Here is a 14216-nt window from a genome sequence, read left to right on the forward strand (position 1 = left end):
GCCGCGTTCCCCCAGGTGTCCTGAGTTGAGGGCGCCTAGCCCGGGTCCGGTCAGCCTTAGCGTTTGGTGCCAGGGCCCACCCCCTCGGGGGACCAGGCTTGCGGGTTGATTCCGTACGGCCGTGCTGCCGAGGCTGCCGTGCTCGGCGAATGTCGTGACCGTGGTCCACTCTCCGTGCCGAAAATTCGGCCCCGCTTCGGAGCCTCAGGCCCTTTGGGTTTTCGCAATGATGACCTGGCCCCGCATGGGGCCCGAGACCCGGCTAGGGTTAGGTCGGCGTTTTGCGGAAGGGCCAGGATCGAAGCGGCACCATTCCTGGCTTCTCCAGGGAGGGCTGGGGTGAGAACCCATGCCCAGGGCGGGCATTGGCACAGGCTTCTGGGGATCCTAGGGCGGGGCTAGGGTTACGGAGTGGTCGACGCCTAGGGATACGGTTAGGGCCAGAGCCCGGACCCGCCAGGACCCTATCCTCTGGCAGTGCCGTGCTCCCCCAGGTGTCTTGAGTTGAGGGCGCCTTGTGCGGTGCTGGCCAGGCTTAGCGTTTGCCTCCCAGGGCGCGCCCCCTCCGTGGACCCGGCTTCGGGGGTGCCTCCGGACGGCCGTACTGCCGAGACTGCCGTTCCTGGCGAATATCGTGGCCGAGGTCCCCTCTCCATGCCGAGGAACCCGGCACCGCTTCGGAGCCTCAGGCCCGAGAGGATTTCGCAATGAGGACCCGGCCAGGCATGGGGCCTGAGACCCGGCGAGGGTTAGGGCGGCGTCCGAGGGATTGGCCAGGACGAATCGGCACCAGTCCCGACTTCTCCAAGGAGGGCTGAAGTGAGAACCCAGGCCCAGTGCATGCTTCGGCGCAGGCTTCTGGGGAGGCTCAGGGGCGGGGCTAGGGTTAGGGGGTGAAAACGCCAAGGGCTAAGGTTAGGGCCGGAGCCCGCGACGCACCAGGGTCCGATCCGCTGGCAGTGCCGCACTCCCCCAGGAGTCCTGAGTTGAGGGCGCCTGGCCCAGTGCCGGTCAGCCTCAGCGTTTGATCCCAGGGTCCGCCCCCTCGAGGGATCAGGCTTCGGGGCTGATTCCATAAGGCCGTGCTGCCGAGGCTGCCATGCTTGGCAAATGGTGTGGCCGTGGTCCACTCTCCGTGCCGAAAATTCGGCACCGCTTCCGAGCGTAGGGCCTTTCGGTTTTCGCATTGAGGTCCCGGCCCCTCATGGGGCCCGATACCCCCCCTAGGGTTAGGGCGGCGTTTTGGGGAATGGACAGGGCTGATGCGGCACCATTCCTGTCTTCTCCAGGGAGGGCTGAAGTGAGAACCCAGGCCCAGTGCAGGCCTCGGCGCAGGCCTCTGGGGAGTCTGAGTGGTGGGGCTAGGGTTAGGGGTTGCTCGACGCTGTGGGTTAGGGTTAGGGTCCGAGTCCGGGATGCACCAGGGCCTGATCCGCTGGCAGTGCTGCGCTCCACCAGGTGTTCTGAGTTGAGGGGGCATGGCGCAGTGCCGGCCAGTCTTAGCCTTTGGCTCCCAGGGCCCACCCCATGAGGGACCAGGCTTCGGGGTTGATTCCGTACAGCTGTCCTGACGAGGCTGCCGCGCCCGGCGAATGTCGTGGCCGTGGTGCCCTCTCCGTGCCGAGGAATCCGGCACCCTTTCGGAGCATCAGGCCTGTGCGGTTTTCACAATGAGGACCCGGCACATCATGGGGCTCCAGACCAGGCTGGGGTTAAGGCGGCGTTTTGGGGAACGGACAGGGCCGAAGCGGCAGCAGTCCCGGCTTCTCTCGGGGCGTGCCTCGGCGCAAGCTTCGGGGAGCCGGTGGGGCGGGGCTAGGCTTACAGGGTGGTCGAAGCCTAGGCCTAGGATTAGTGCCCGAGCCGGGGACGCGCCAGGGCCCGATCCCATGGCAGTGCCGCGCTCCCCCTGGAGGCATGAGATGAGGGCGCCTGGTGCGGTGCCGGTCAGCCTTAGCGTTTGGCTCCCAGGGCACGCCCCCTCGGGGGACCATGCTTCGTGGTTGTTCCGTATGGCCGTGGTGCCGAGGCTGCTGTGCCCGGCGAATGTCGTGGCCGTGGTGCACTCTCCGTGCCGAGGAATCCGGCAACGCTTCGGAGCCTCAGGCCCTTTGGGATTTTGCAATGAGGACCCGGCCCCGCATGGGGCCTGAGACCCGGCTAGGGTTAGGGCGGCGTTTTGGGAAACGGCCAGGACCGAAGCGGCACCATTCCCGGCTTCTCCAGGGAGGGCTGAAGTGAGAACCCATGCCCAGGGCGGGCCTCGGCGAAGGCTTCTGGGGAGCTTGAGGGGCGGGGCTAGGGTTAGGAGGTGGTCGACACCTAGGACTAGGGTTAGGCCCCGGGCTTGGATGTGCCAGGGCTGGATCCGCTGGCAGTGCCGCCCTCTCCCTGGAGGCCTGAGTTGAGGTTGCCTGGCGCGGTGCCGGCCAGCCTTGCGTTTGGCTCCCAGGGCCCACCCCCTCGGGGGACAGGCTTCGGGGTTCATTCCGTACGGCCGTGCTGCCGAGGCTGCTGCGCCCGGCCAACGTCGTGGCCGAGGTCCCCTCTCCGTGCCGAGGAATCCGACACCGCTTCAGAGCATCAGGCCCGTGCGGTTTTCGTAATGAGGTCTCAGCCCCCATGGGGCCTGAAACGGGGCTAGGGTTATGGCGGTATCTGGGGGAGCTGCCAGGGCCAGTGCGGCACCAGTCCGGACATCTCTTGGGAGGGATGAAGTGAGAACCCTTGCTTGCGGAGGGTCTCGGTGCAGGCTTCCTAGGAGCCTGAGGGGCACAGCTAGGGTTTGATGGTGTGAAGGGGTACGGCTAGGGTTAGGGCCCGATACTGGAGGCGCCATGACCGAATCCGCCGGCATGTCGCGCTCCACCCGGAGGCCTGATTTGAGAGCACACGGCATGGTGCCGGCCAGCCCTAGCTTTTGGCATCCATGGCGCAGCACCTCAGGGTCCCAGCTTCGGGGGTGCCGCCGGACTGCCGTGGTGCCGAGGTTGCCGCGCCCGATGAACGTGGTGGCCAGGGTCCGCTTCAGAGCGGAGGCTTATGTATTAGAATTTGCTCATATCTGGGAAACCACATAGTGCTTGATGTTGCATTTCGTCACCATCTTGTTTCACTATGTAAGTCATGTGTGAAATCACATGCATGGAAGTATGAGTTAAGTGTTATATACTTACATTTATGAAAGAGCACCCTGGGGACGCCTTCTTTCAGCTAACATCTCTATGTTAGTATTGTTAGAATATACCTGGGGAAACCAATGATGAAAGTGTAATATGCTCAGCTCTATCAAACAACACTGTGTGGATTGCAGCATTCAGTTACCATCTTCGTTCCCTGCGTGAGTCATATTTGAAAACACATGCATGGAAGTATGAGGTAAATGTTACATAATCAACTCAGTGAAAGATCATTGTGGGGAACCCATCATTCAAATAAAATCATGTTTCACTCCGTTAGTGGTTATGGAAAAAGATGTAGACACAGAAGATGGCAGTGGACTATGCTCAAGTCTGTGAAACAACACTGTCAAGAAAGCAGCATTTCAGGTACCATCTTGTTGCACAGAGTTAGTCACATTTGAAAACGCATGCATGGTTATATCAGGCAACTGCTGTATACCCATCTCTGTGAACAAACAGCGTTGGGAAACCATCATTTAATTAAGATCATGTTAGTAACGTGCAAAACTGATGTGGACACCAAAGATGGAAGGGCTGTATGTTCAACTCTGTGAAAAAAACCAGGGGCGGAATGCAGTATTCTGTTACAATCTTGATTGACAAAGTCAAGAATATTTTAAAACACATGAGTGTAGGTATAAGAGAAGTGTTATATACTCACTCTATAAGAGAATACTCTGAAGAAGCCATCATTCACCTAAAAACATGTTTCCCTATGTTTGTAATGTTAGATAAAGATGCGTAAACCAGTGATGGAAGTGCAGCATGCTCAATCAACTCAGTGAAAACAACACTGTGCAGATTGCACAAAGTAGAGATCTTGCTTCACTGGGTTAGTCATGTAGGAAAAGACATCTGGAAGTTTGAGGGAAGTGTTATATTCCCAAAGGTGTGACGAACCCTGTGGCGAACGCTGCATTCAACTAACACATTTTCCACGAGGTTACTAATGGAAAACTGATGCAGCGACCAATGATAGAAGTGCAGTATTCTCATCTGGGTGAACCCACACTGTGAGGAATGCAGCATTCAGTTACCATCTTGTTTCAGCATGTGATTTCATGTTTGAAAACACATTCATTGAAGTTCGAGGTAAATGTGATATGCTCATCTCTGTGAAGGAACACTGTTTGGAAGCCAACAATGAACTAACATCTAGTTTCACTTGTGTTAGTAATGTTGAAAAACAGATGCAGCGACCAATGATAGAAGTGCAGTATTCTCATCTGGGTGAATCTACACTGTGCAAAATGCAGCATTCAGTTACCATCTTGTTTCAGCATGTGATTCATGTTTGAAAACACATTCATTGAAGTTCGAAATGTGATATGCTCATCTCTGTGAAGGAACACTGTTTGGAAGCCAACAATGAACTAACATCTAGTTTCACTTGTGTTAATAATGTTGAAAAACAGATGCTGAGACCAAGGATGGAAGTGCAGTATGCTTAGCTCTGAGAAACAACAGGGTGAGGAATGCAACATTGAGTTACCATCTTGTTTCACAGAGATAGTCATGTTGAAAACACATGCATGGAGATATGAGCAAAGTGTTATACGATTAACTCTGCGAGCCAAACTGTGGAGCGGGGGGAGGACACATCATTCAAATAACAGCTTGTTTCACTGTTAGCAGTGTTGAAAAACAGGTGTAGAGACAAATGATGCAAGTGCGGTAGGCTCCAATCTGGGAAACAATGCTGTGCTGGATGCAGCATTCGATCACTATCATGTATCCCTAAGTTAGTCACGTTTGAAAACACGTGCATGGCAGTATGAGGTAAGTGTGATATACTCGACAGACTGAACGACCGCTGTGTGGAACCCATCTTTCACCTAAAACCATATCTTGCCATGTTGGTAGTGTGACACAAATGGTGGAAGTGCAGTGTGCTCAATTCTGAGAACCAACCAGGTGAGGAATGCAGCATTGAGTTACCTACCATCTTGTTTCACAAAAGGAGTCACGTTGGAAACACATGCATGGTGGTATGAGCTAAGTGTTATACCATACTGATACTCAGCCAACAGTTTCTACCCTGTGTTCCTCCGAAGCCATGGTGTGGGACACCTGCAGGAACAGGAACTTGACAACTCCTGCATGGAAAGACATTGACACGGGCAGACTTTGAGTGATAGCTGGTGGGATCCAGGAGTTACTGCTATCCTGACCCTGCCTGCTTCTCAAAGAGAATCCCAGTAGCCACACCAGTGACCTGTGCAATAACTCACCACCATTTTGGCTTTCCTATTTCCCTGTTTCACACTTCTCTGTCCCCAATTCATATTTCTTGATCCCAGACTCTTGTGTCAAGCTCTCTTTCTGGCAACACGGGCTACAAGATCACCTGAGCTTCTGTGCTAGAAATGACCTATTGGCACCCAGGCTCCCTGTCTGCCCCTTCCATATTCCTGTGTGTTGCAGGGGCTAGAAAGCTGAAGACTACCTTTCCCAGGCCCCCCTTGCTGGATGCAACTGCTCCACCAGAGGAACACAGTTATGCTCACCAACGCCCACTACTGCTCCACCAAAGGGAAGCACCAGAGGCGTGAGCTGGAAGGTAGAGGAGGCAGAGGCCATTCTTCCTGCAGTGTGCTGACTGCTGGCTGGGATCTGGCAGACAGGAGTTTTCACGGCAGAGGATGCTATGTTACTTCCATTTTCTTGTCACCACTTAATGGATGTGCAACTAGGATGCTGACAAGAATTTCCTGCAAGGCGGCAGCTGGGATAGTGTGACCTACCACAGGGCAGAAGTATGCCCTCACCTCCATGCCTCCAGACCTTTCAACATTTAATTCCCTACATTGAATATCTTTCTGTACAAAATACCTAGAGTGTTTTCTGTTTCCAGCACTTATCCTTGACTGGTTGGGCTTCCTCACCTCTACCATATACTATCCCACCAAGCTCAGGTGGAGGGATGTTGAAAGGCCACATATTTACCCAAAGAAACATCTAGAAAGAGCCAGCAGCCATCCCCCCATTCTTCCTTACTAGATCAACTTTCTTTCTGGAAGTTGCAGCCAAGGCTTGGGTATGTGACCTGGTCCTGGCCCAGGAGCCTGAGGAAAGTGTGCATAAGATGCATTCTGGGATATTTTATCTTCCTGATAAATGGAGACACACAGGAAACATTCTCTCTGGCACTAGATGGAGTTCTGTGAGAACATGATGCTTGGGGTCATGACAGCCATCTTGCAATCATGAGGGGATAGGTCTGTGGATGAAAGTCAACATACTGAGAACAGTAGAGGAGACAGACAGAAAATACTAGGTTAAGTCACAGCATTAACCTTGGAGTTGCCTGGTTTTACTAGGCATCACCCAGGTGGGACCCTTTCCCTCTGAACCACATAGAGGCCGGTTCAGAACATGTCAGTTTCTTTCATGCTGCATGCTGGAACTCAGGGATACTGGGACTTCAAAGAGCTGGACTGGGACCAGGGTGAGGCAAGCGAGGCATTTGCCTCAGATGCAAATTTTAAGGAGATGGCAAAAAAGTCAGTGATCAGAATAAACAATATATTAGTGCAATATTTCAAAAAATCGAAACTAATATTAAAAAGATACAATGAACAAAATACCACGATTTTTATAAAAAGACTAAAGAATTAGTGTCTCCTTCTAGGTCTGCCCTGCTTGTTATTCCCCTCAGGGCCCTCTTGATGAAACTCACCTATGTCAATCCACATAATGAAGTGGGGCTCTGGGGTTTTGAGACCTGGGTCCATGGCTGGGCTATGCCAAAGACTTGCTAATGATTCCAAGCAAGCCCCTTCTCTTCTCTGGACTCTGGTTACCCCATCTATCCTGCATGGAGGCTAAGGCATTGCCTGACCCGTCTTCCTCATCCCCATGGCCTGCTGAGATTTCTGTCCTTCTCCTTGGGAGGCTGTGTCTCCTGGGCCATCGACTCCTGGCTATTAATATCTCCACCATCCCTGGCCTGATCAGGGTGTTTAATGACTGCCAGCTGTGGCTCTGGCCCCCTCCCTTGGGAGAGATGAGAGCAGTTCCTGTTCCCACATAGGGGGAGCTGGGAGGAAGCAGGGTCATTGCTCGGGAAAACGGGCCCTGGACAAATGGTGGGAATAGAGGGGCTGACTTGGACTCCTCATCCTGCTGGGCCCAGTACGGCCCAATGGAGTCTGTATCTGTGCATGCAGGTACAGACTCCCTGTGCCCCTGCCCCGTGGGGGCTGCCCAGGCCTTCCCACCCTTGCCTGCGCCTTGTCCCTTTCAATCATGATTTCAGTACCCTTGGNTGATATGTCCACCATCCCTGGCCCGATCAGGGTGTTTAATGACTGCCAGCTGTGGCTCTGGCCCCCTCCCTTGGGAGAGATGAGAGCAGTTCCTGTTCCCACATAGGGGGAGCTGGGAGGAAGCAGGGTCATTGCTCGGGAAAACGGGCCCTGGACAAATGGTGGGAATAGAGGGGCTGACTTGGACTCCTCATCCTGCTGGGCCCAGTACGGCCCAATGGAGTCTGTATCTGTGCATGCAGGTACAGACTCCCTGTGCCCCTGCCCCGTGGGGGCTGCCCAGGCCTTCCCACCCTTGCCTGCGCCTTGTCCCTTTCAATCATGATTTCAGTACCCTTGGGCTCTCCCCAGACATCCCCACAGACATTACATTCAGCATGTCCCCAACCAGGTCATCATCTCCCCAAACCCCCTCCTCTTCCTCCTCCCTCACCTGGATGATGGACTGGCAACTTTTCCTCAGCTTGACCCCGGGGCCCTTCTCAGCAGCCAGGGTGGCCTGCCCCAAGTCCATCTCATCCCGTTGGCCTCATTTAAGGAACCTCCACCTCATCCCATTGGCCTCATTTAAGAAGCCTCCACTAGGTTCCTGCAGCTAAGTGCCCACCCCGGGCACCTGCTTACTTGGATTTGGGTGTCCCTGACACCCATCACGCTCCCTTGGGACCTAGAGACACCTGCTTAGTCCTTGGAGACAACCTGATGTCTCTTCACCAAGGAAGCTGCTCCCTATTCATTCAGCCGGCACACTGGCCACCCTCCTTGTTCAGCCTGTGCCCCAGAGTGGTAGGTACTGTCCATATGGTGACCTCTGCTGTCAAATTGATGGTGGCCCTCTGCACCAGGATGGAGGGGGCTCCTTTTTCCAGGAGGTGCCCAGCTGAGTTAACTGGACTTTGCCCTCAGGAACTGGGGTCAGGGCTCAGTCAAGGGACAGGACCTAGTCTGTGCCCTAAAGGCCCAACTCTACAGCTGAGATTGGGACAGGTATCACTGTGTGCCACAGAAGTCAGAGGACTGGGTCTAAGGACCAGGCCCTGGGTCTAGCTAATCCTAGGTTGTCCCTGGCGTCACCTATCCTGTGGCCTCACGACTTCTTCCCTCTTGTATTTCACTCTGAAATGGAGTTGAGGAGAGAGGCCTGTGTCACCTGGCCTCCTGTGGTGGGGCCTGAACTCTGTGATGTTTGGGGCCTGATGGCCAACCTTGGTGAAGTCCTTGAGGTACCCAGCAGGTGGCACTAGAGATGAGCTGGACTGGCCTGACAAGTGCCTTGCAAGGCAGGGAAGGGACTGGGGAGGGTGGAGGGAAGAAGGTGTGTAGGAGAAATGTGCTCATGGTTGCCCCACTCCACAGGCAGCTTGGGATGTCTGCCCATGACATCTACCCGCCCGAGACCGGATTTCAGCTTCTCTCTGTTCCTGAATGCCCTACGCTGGACTTTTCACCTACTCTCAGGGCAGGACCTCACCAGTATTCTTCCTTTTGCTGGATCTCTCCATGTTTGCTTCACTGGCCACAGTCCTGGCTGATAAATCTAGTCTCCTCTGGGATCTCTCCTTTCCTCTGAAGCTATGCCTCACTAACGGTGGGATTTCGGGCACTGTGGTGGATGGGCTGGGTCTAGCTTGGTCTGGTGGTCCTTCCTGGCCTTCCCATAGCTCAGGCAGCCTGTGGGATCACTGATTTGGAAGGCAAGGTGCTGCCCTTTCCTCTACAAATGCCCCGCTTCTTGGATCTGTTGACTCCTCCCATGTCTGTTTTCCCTCCTCCCCTTACCCTCTTCCACCAGCCTGAGCTCATCCCTCAGTTCCAGAGAATGATTCCTTGTTCTCTCAGCCTCCATCCTCTCTGCATCCCCTGGCCCCCAGTCTGCTTGGGGATCTCCCTCCCGTTGCTGTCCTCCCTGACCCCAGAGGACACAGCAGGTAGCAGAGGGCTCTGGGCAGCCCCTTCCTTATTAGCCACTCATGCCTTAGCCAGGAGCTAAGCCTAGCCATCCATCAGGTGGAAAAACTGAGGCCCAGAGATACAAGAAACTGCTCAAGATGTATGAGAACATCTGAATTACAGTTGGGACTAAAAACAGTAGGGCTTGGTCTTCTGGACCTTACTGGTAGACAACATCTCTGGAACCAGTTTAGAGAGGGACTGAGCTGGGGAGGCAGGGAGGGAAATCAGAGAGAGAGGGGGGGGGGACATGGCCCAGCTGGGAGAGAGGAGAATGGCCATCCTGCCTGGTCCTGATTTCTTATCCCCTGTGCCTTGGAGTAGTAGGGATAGGAGGCTCTAGGGGAAGAATAGAACAAGTTCCAGGTGACCCGAGTGCCCATGCCCAGCTCTCCTCACCCCATCAGTTGTCAGCACCGTTGGCCTGGGCAGAGAAGGGATGGTGAATGCTGAGAATGCTCTCTCCCTCCAGCAGGCCAGAGTGTGTCTGAAACCAAAGCTAGGGACATTCCTTCCTCTGTCCTACAGCTGGCCATGCACAGGGCAGGGATGGCACGCGACTCTAGATGGAGTTTGCCACAGTCAGACCTGCTGGGCCACTGATCCAAGGGTATGTGCCTGGGGCTACCCCTGGGTTCATGGTCACTCTGAGTCTGGCCTGACGACCCCTGACTCAGGCCCCCACAGGCTGCTGGGTTGGTTGGGGCTGTCATTTGGTGATGGGTTCTGGGATGGTACTGAGTAGGGAAAGGCTTCGAAGGAGACTTGTAAGCAGATCTGAGGCTTTGTCAGCCTTTTCTAGCTTCTTTTTACCAGTTGGCATCCCTCTCCCATTCCCAAACAAGACAAGCCCCCTGCAGGTTTGCAGGAAGTGGAAGCCAAGGGGTCAGGCAATGGCTTTGGAGACCTCTTGCTAATTGATATCACTGACTTTGTCTTACTGCCTGGGTCGTACTGGCTCTGTCACTCATTCTGGTGATATTTGCTCTGTCCTCTCTCTATCTCCTCTTAGCTGAACCCTGGGCAGTTCAACATGGTCAGCTCATACCCCATACACGCCTGTCTGCAGGAATCACTGTGGCCTGCAAAATGCTCCCATTTAACCATTTCTGGGACTGCGGGCAGCTCGGACAGCTGTTTAGTACTGATCTAATGGAATTGCCTCCTCTTGGCTGGATCTAGAAGATCAGGGGACACAATGAGAACCGCGCATAACTTCACCGCTCTCAGAAGACATGGGACATCACTCAATGAGACATGAATTGAAGATATTTAGAAGTCTGTGCTTCTCACCCGGAAGTGTAGAATTCTCATCCCAAGCCAGAGAGGTGGTGACATCTGGCTTCAGTGATGCTTGTGACCTCCCCTCCTCTGAATGTGGGGAAATGGCCAAAAGTTGAGAGCTGGTCTCCATTTTAGGTCACGAGGGAACATCAACCACCAGGGGAACCAAGTCAATTCAATCCAACATTTATTGTTGCACAGCCTGTTTGGAGTCCTGAGGGGGGTCTTCTGCTTGAAGCATGGGCAGAAAGCCATGTGGCCACAGGGTACAGGGCTGACACAGGACGTCACAACCACCAGGCTCTTGTCCAGACAATACAGGGGCTCAAGGACCTCTCAGCCATACTCCAGTGTGGCTCCGGTGGGAATGGGGTTGCAGGGATGGTGGCAATAATATTTGCGGTGAATCACATAACTAAGAGGATGAAGCTTGTTACAATATATAAAAAGCAGCAGTAAGAATTTGTGCCTTTGCTTTCTCATCTGACAGATCTGAGATCAAGCCTTATCTGTGTGACAAGGCGAGGTACCTCTCTTTGAGACTTGGTTTCCTGACCCGTGAAATAGGGACAGTTGTTCCCATCTTGCTGGGTTGATGTGAGGATTAAGGGGCCCATGACTGCACATCTCTCAGCCTGATTCTAATCGTTGGCACACCTGGTGGGCAGCCAAGGGGCACTCCCACTGCCTGTAGAGATGGGAGGGCTGGTGGAAGTCCCAACCATTCCAGCCACCCTGGGACCACTCCACTTCAGCAGGGACTATGCAGAGACCTGTGCCCCCCTGAACTAAACTCCCTGTAAAACCACACCTGCCTGAGGCAGAGAAACTCCTCCACTCGGAGGAGCTAGCTGCTCCAAAGACGATGCCGGAGGAGGCGATTGCATCTTGGAAGAGATGTCTTAATGATAATGATGCTTAGCTCGAAGAATCTTGACAGGGACGGTGGAACTTCAGGCTCTGTTGAGGTGATGGTGGCAGCGGGTGACCTTTAGGTGCAAGATCTTTGTGTCCTTGGCAACAGCCACTTCCCACATTCATTGTCCAGGGATGGGCCCCTGCCTACGTTGGAGGGCGCCTGAGAGCTACCAATGCCAAGTTAGGTGAGAGCATGTGGGTTTCTTGCCCCTGATTGGTGGACGAGGACTCTGATGGCTGAGCTCCACCCCACATCTTCCAGGTGGGAGCACCCAGCACCCCTACTTGCAGAGAAGCGGCTCCCGCATCTGTGCACCCTACTCTCAGGAAAGCGCAAGGGCAGAGTTCTTTAGGGGCGTCCGGGCAGTAGCGTGGGGACCGGGTCAGCCTCCGAGCCCAGGCCTGGGGCTGGTGTCCCCCGGCAGGCCTCAGTACCCAGTGCCACCCAGGGTGGGAGATGTGGAAGGAACGGCCAGTGGAGGCCCATGGGCGCCTGGTGGTCAGACCAGGGAGACTTCGGCCTGGATGCTGGAGGAACGGCGTGTGCCCGGGATGATGCGGGTCAGAATGGAGACCTGCGTGCTGCATGTGCCCTTGGTGCTGCCTCTGAGGGGTGTTGGTATTTGGGATCCGAGCCCAAGAAGCCCTGCAGGTGCCAACGCCACCATTTCCACCGCAACTCCGCCTGCACCTGGGAAAAGCGAGGTATTCAAGTCTGCTCCTAGGAAGCCTCCTCCGTGGCTGACTGGGCTGCTCTGGATTTAGTGTGTTGAGCAGCCAGTCGGATCCTCTAGGGGAGTCTAAATTGAGAGACCCAGATGCTACCTTGGCTAGTGCACGGTGCACTAGGGACAGGGGTTAAATCAAGGCCTTGGAGGAGGTAGGAGGTAGAGAGAAGAACAGCGAATGAGGTCTGGGGAGGGCAAGGGATGCTTCCCCAGGGTGGCCAAATCCCCATTCTTCTGATCGCTGCCCTCCAGCTCACACGAGCTCTTCTGAGTGGATAGATTGCTGTGCTTTGTAACCAGGGCTCCACAGTAACTCAACCTCCACTGGCTGCCCACCCCCTTTCCCCTATCCCCACTCGCCACTTAACCAAACCGATGTGCACACGAATCCCAGGTGTCCCAGGTGTGTGTGTGTGTGTGTGTGTGTGTGTGTGTGTGTGTGTGTGTGTGTTAACACACAGATTCTAAGTCAGCAGGTCTGGGGGGCAGAGGGCAGAAATCAGCATTTTTAACAAGGTCCTAGTTATGGGCCATCACCTATTTTCTAGTCTGAGAACCACACTTGGAATCTTAAAATTTAACCCATCCTTGCTCTGCACATATCCCATTCATGTTTCCAGACCTTGAAACCTGAGTGCTATTGCCTGATCCCCAAGGTCTGGGAGTGGCTTACCTCACCATTGAGGAAGCAGTACGGGATGGCCACCACAAAACCCTAGGGAGGAACGGGGTAGGGGAGGTGAGGTAGACAGACTCCAGGAGACCCCTGCCCCTGTACCACCCCTGTCCCTATGTTCCCCTGATTAACCAAAGGACTAAGCATACAGTAAGTCTTAATCAGGACTTATTAAAGTGGGTGGGAAAATGGAATCTAGTGGCAAGGGTCCAAGACTCCAATTCTCTTAAAGCCCAGAGAGGACACAGACTTTGGTTGATGGTTTATACTTGGAAAGACCCCATGATGAGCTGTAAAGTTACTGGGAAAGAAGGCGACATGATGTAGTGCACTCCCAACATGGGAATCAGAAGAAGAGTAGATTTGGCGAGCCTCCTGGGGACAAGGGAAGGACAGACAGTGGGTATAGGAGGTAGGGACGAAGACCAGGGTGTGAGGATGGGCTGCTGGCTTCCATATAATGTGCTGATGTGTTCCTGCTCCATATATGCAGTGCCTCTATCCTCATCCCTCTCCCCACCACCTCCGGGTCTCCTAGCCTAAAGAGAACCATAAAGGAGAAGGAAACTGTTTTTCTCGCGCTTCTGGAGGAGAGGCCATAGAGGAGGCCAGTGCTGAACCCCGAGGATGAGAGTTGGTATTTCAGGCTCTGTGGCAGCCAAGGGAGAGATGCTCTCAGCCTACAGGAGATCCTGGTTCCCTCTCTCCTGGTCTGTTTCCCTAATCTTTACAATGGGATAAATGTATGCTCAACATGAAAAATTATGGAAATGAGGGTCCACTGGCAACTCAGAACTACTTTGGGTGTTATTTAGTGCAGTGCATCCACGAGAGACTAATTCTCTACTAGGGATGAGGACATATGGGAAGGAAAACTTTGTAATTGGGGTGCTGACCACATTTGCCCAAGGCCACCTGGGAGAGTGCTGAGCTCTCCAGTTTAGTACAGCTCTGTCTTTGGCTTCTCTTTTGTCCACTTCTCTAGAAGTTGCCACTTTTTCTGAGATTGCATCCCTCCCTCCGAGCCTCCCCACACCCATGCACACACTCTCAGCAGGCTCTGAAGGACCAGCTCTTCCTCCACCAGCCTTGTGTGCTTGAGAGGGTCGATATTCATTCCAAATGACTCATCCCTCTCATCCCTCTCCTGCGGAGCAGGGCTCATCCTGGTCAGGCCTCCCAGCCACCTGACCTCAGATCTGGCCCAGGC

At 54.1% G+C, this 14216-nt stretch overlaps 1 pseudogene across 1 annotated transcript in view; it reads right to left on the reverse strand.

Moving 5' to 3' along the window:
- Positions 1-10882: 10882 nt before the first annotated feature.
- Positions 10883-14216, reverse strand: part of LOC144243809 (vasoactive intestinal polypeptide receptor 1-like) — an 85262-nt pseudogene continuing 81928 nt past the window's right edge. Inside the window, exons 11-13 of the transcript XR_013338786.1 lie at positions 13276-13381; positions 13004-13045; positions 10883-12293 (exon numbers count right to left, since the gene is read on the reverse strand). The product of XR_013338786.1 is annotated as a vasoactive intestinal polypeptide receptor 1-like (transcript). The remainder of the gene's footprint in view (positions 12294-13003; positions 13046-13275; positions 13382-14216) is intronic.

The sequence above is a fragment of the Crocuta crocuta genome, unplaced genomic scaffold (assembly GCF_008692635.1).
Source record: "Crocuta crocuta isolate KB4526 unplaced genomic scaffold, BGI_CrCroc_1.0 scaffold470, whole genome shotgun sequence".
In the NCBI taxonomy this organism is placed as follows: domain Eukaryota; kingdom Metazoa; phylum Chordata; class Mammalia; order Carnivora; family Hyaenidae; genus Crocuta; species Crocuta crocuta.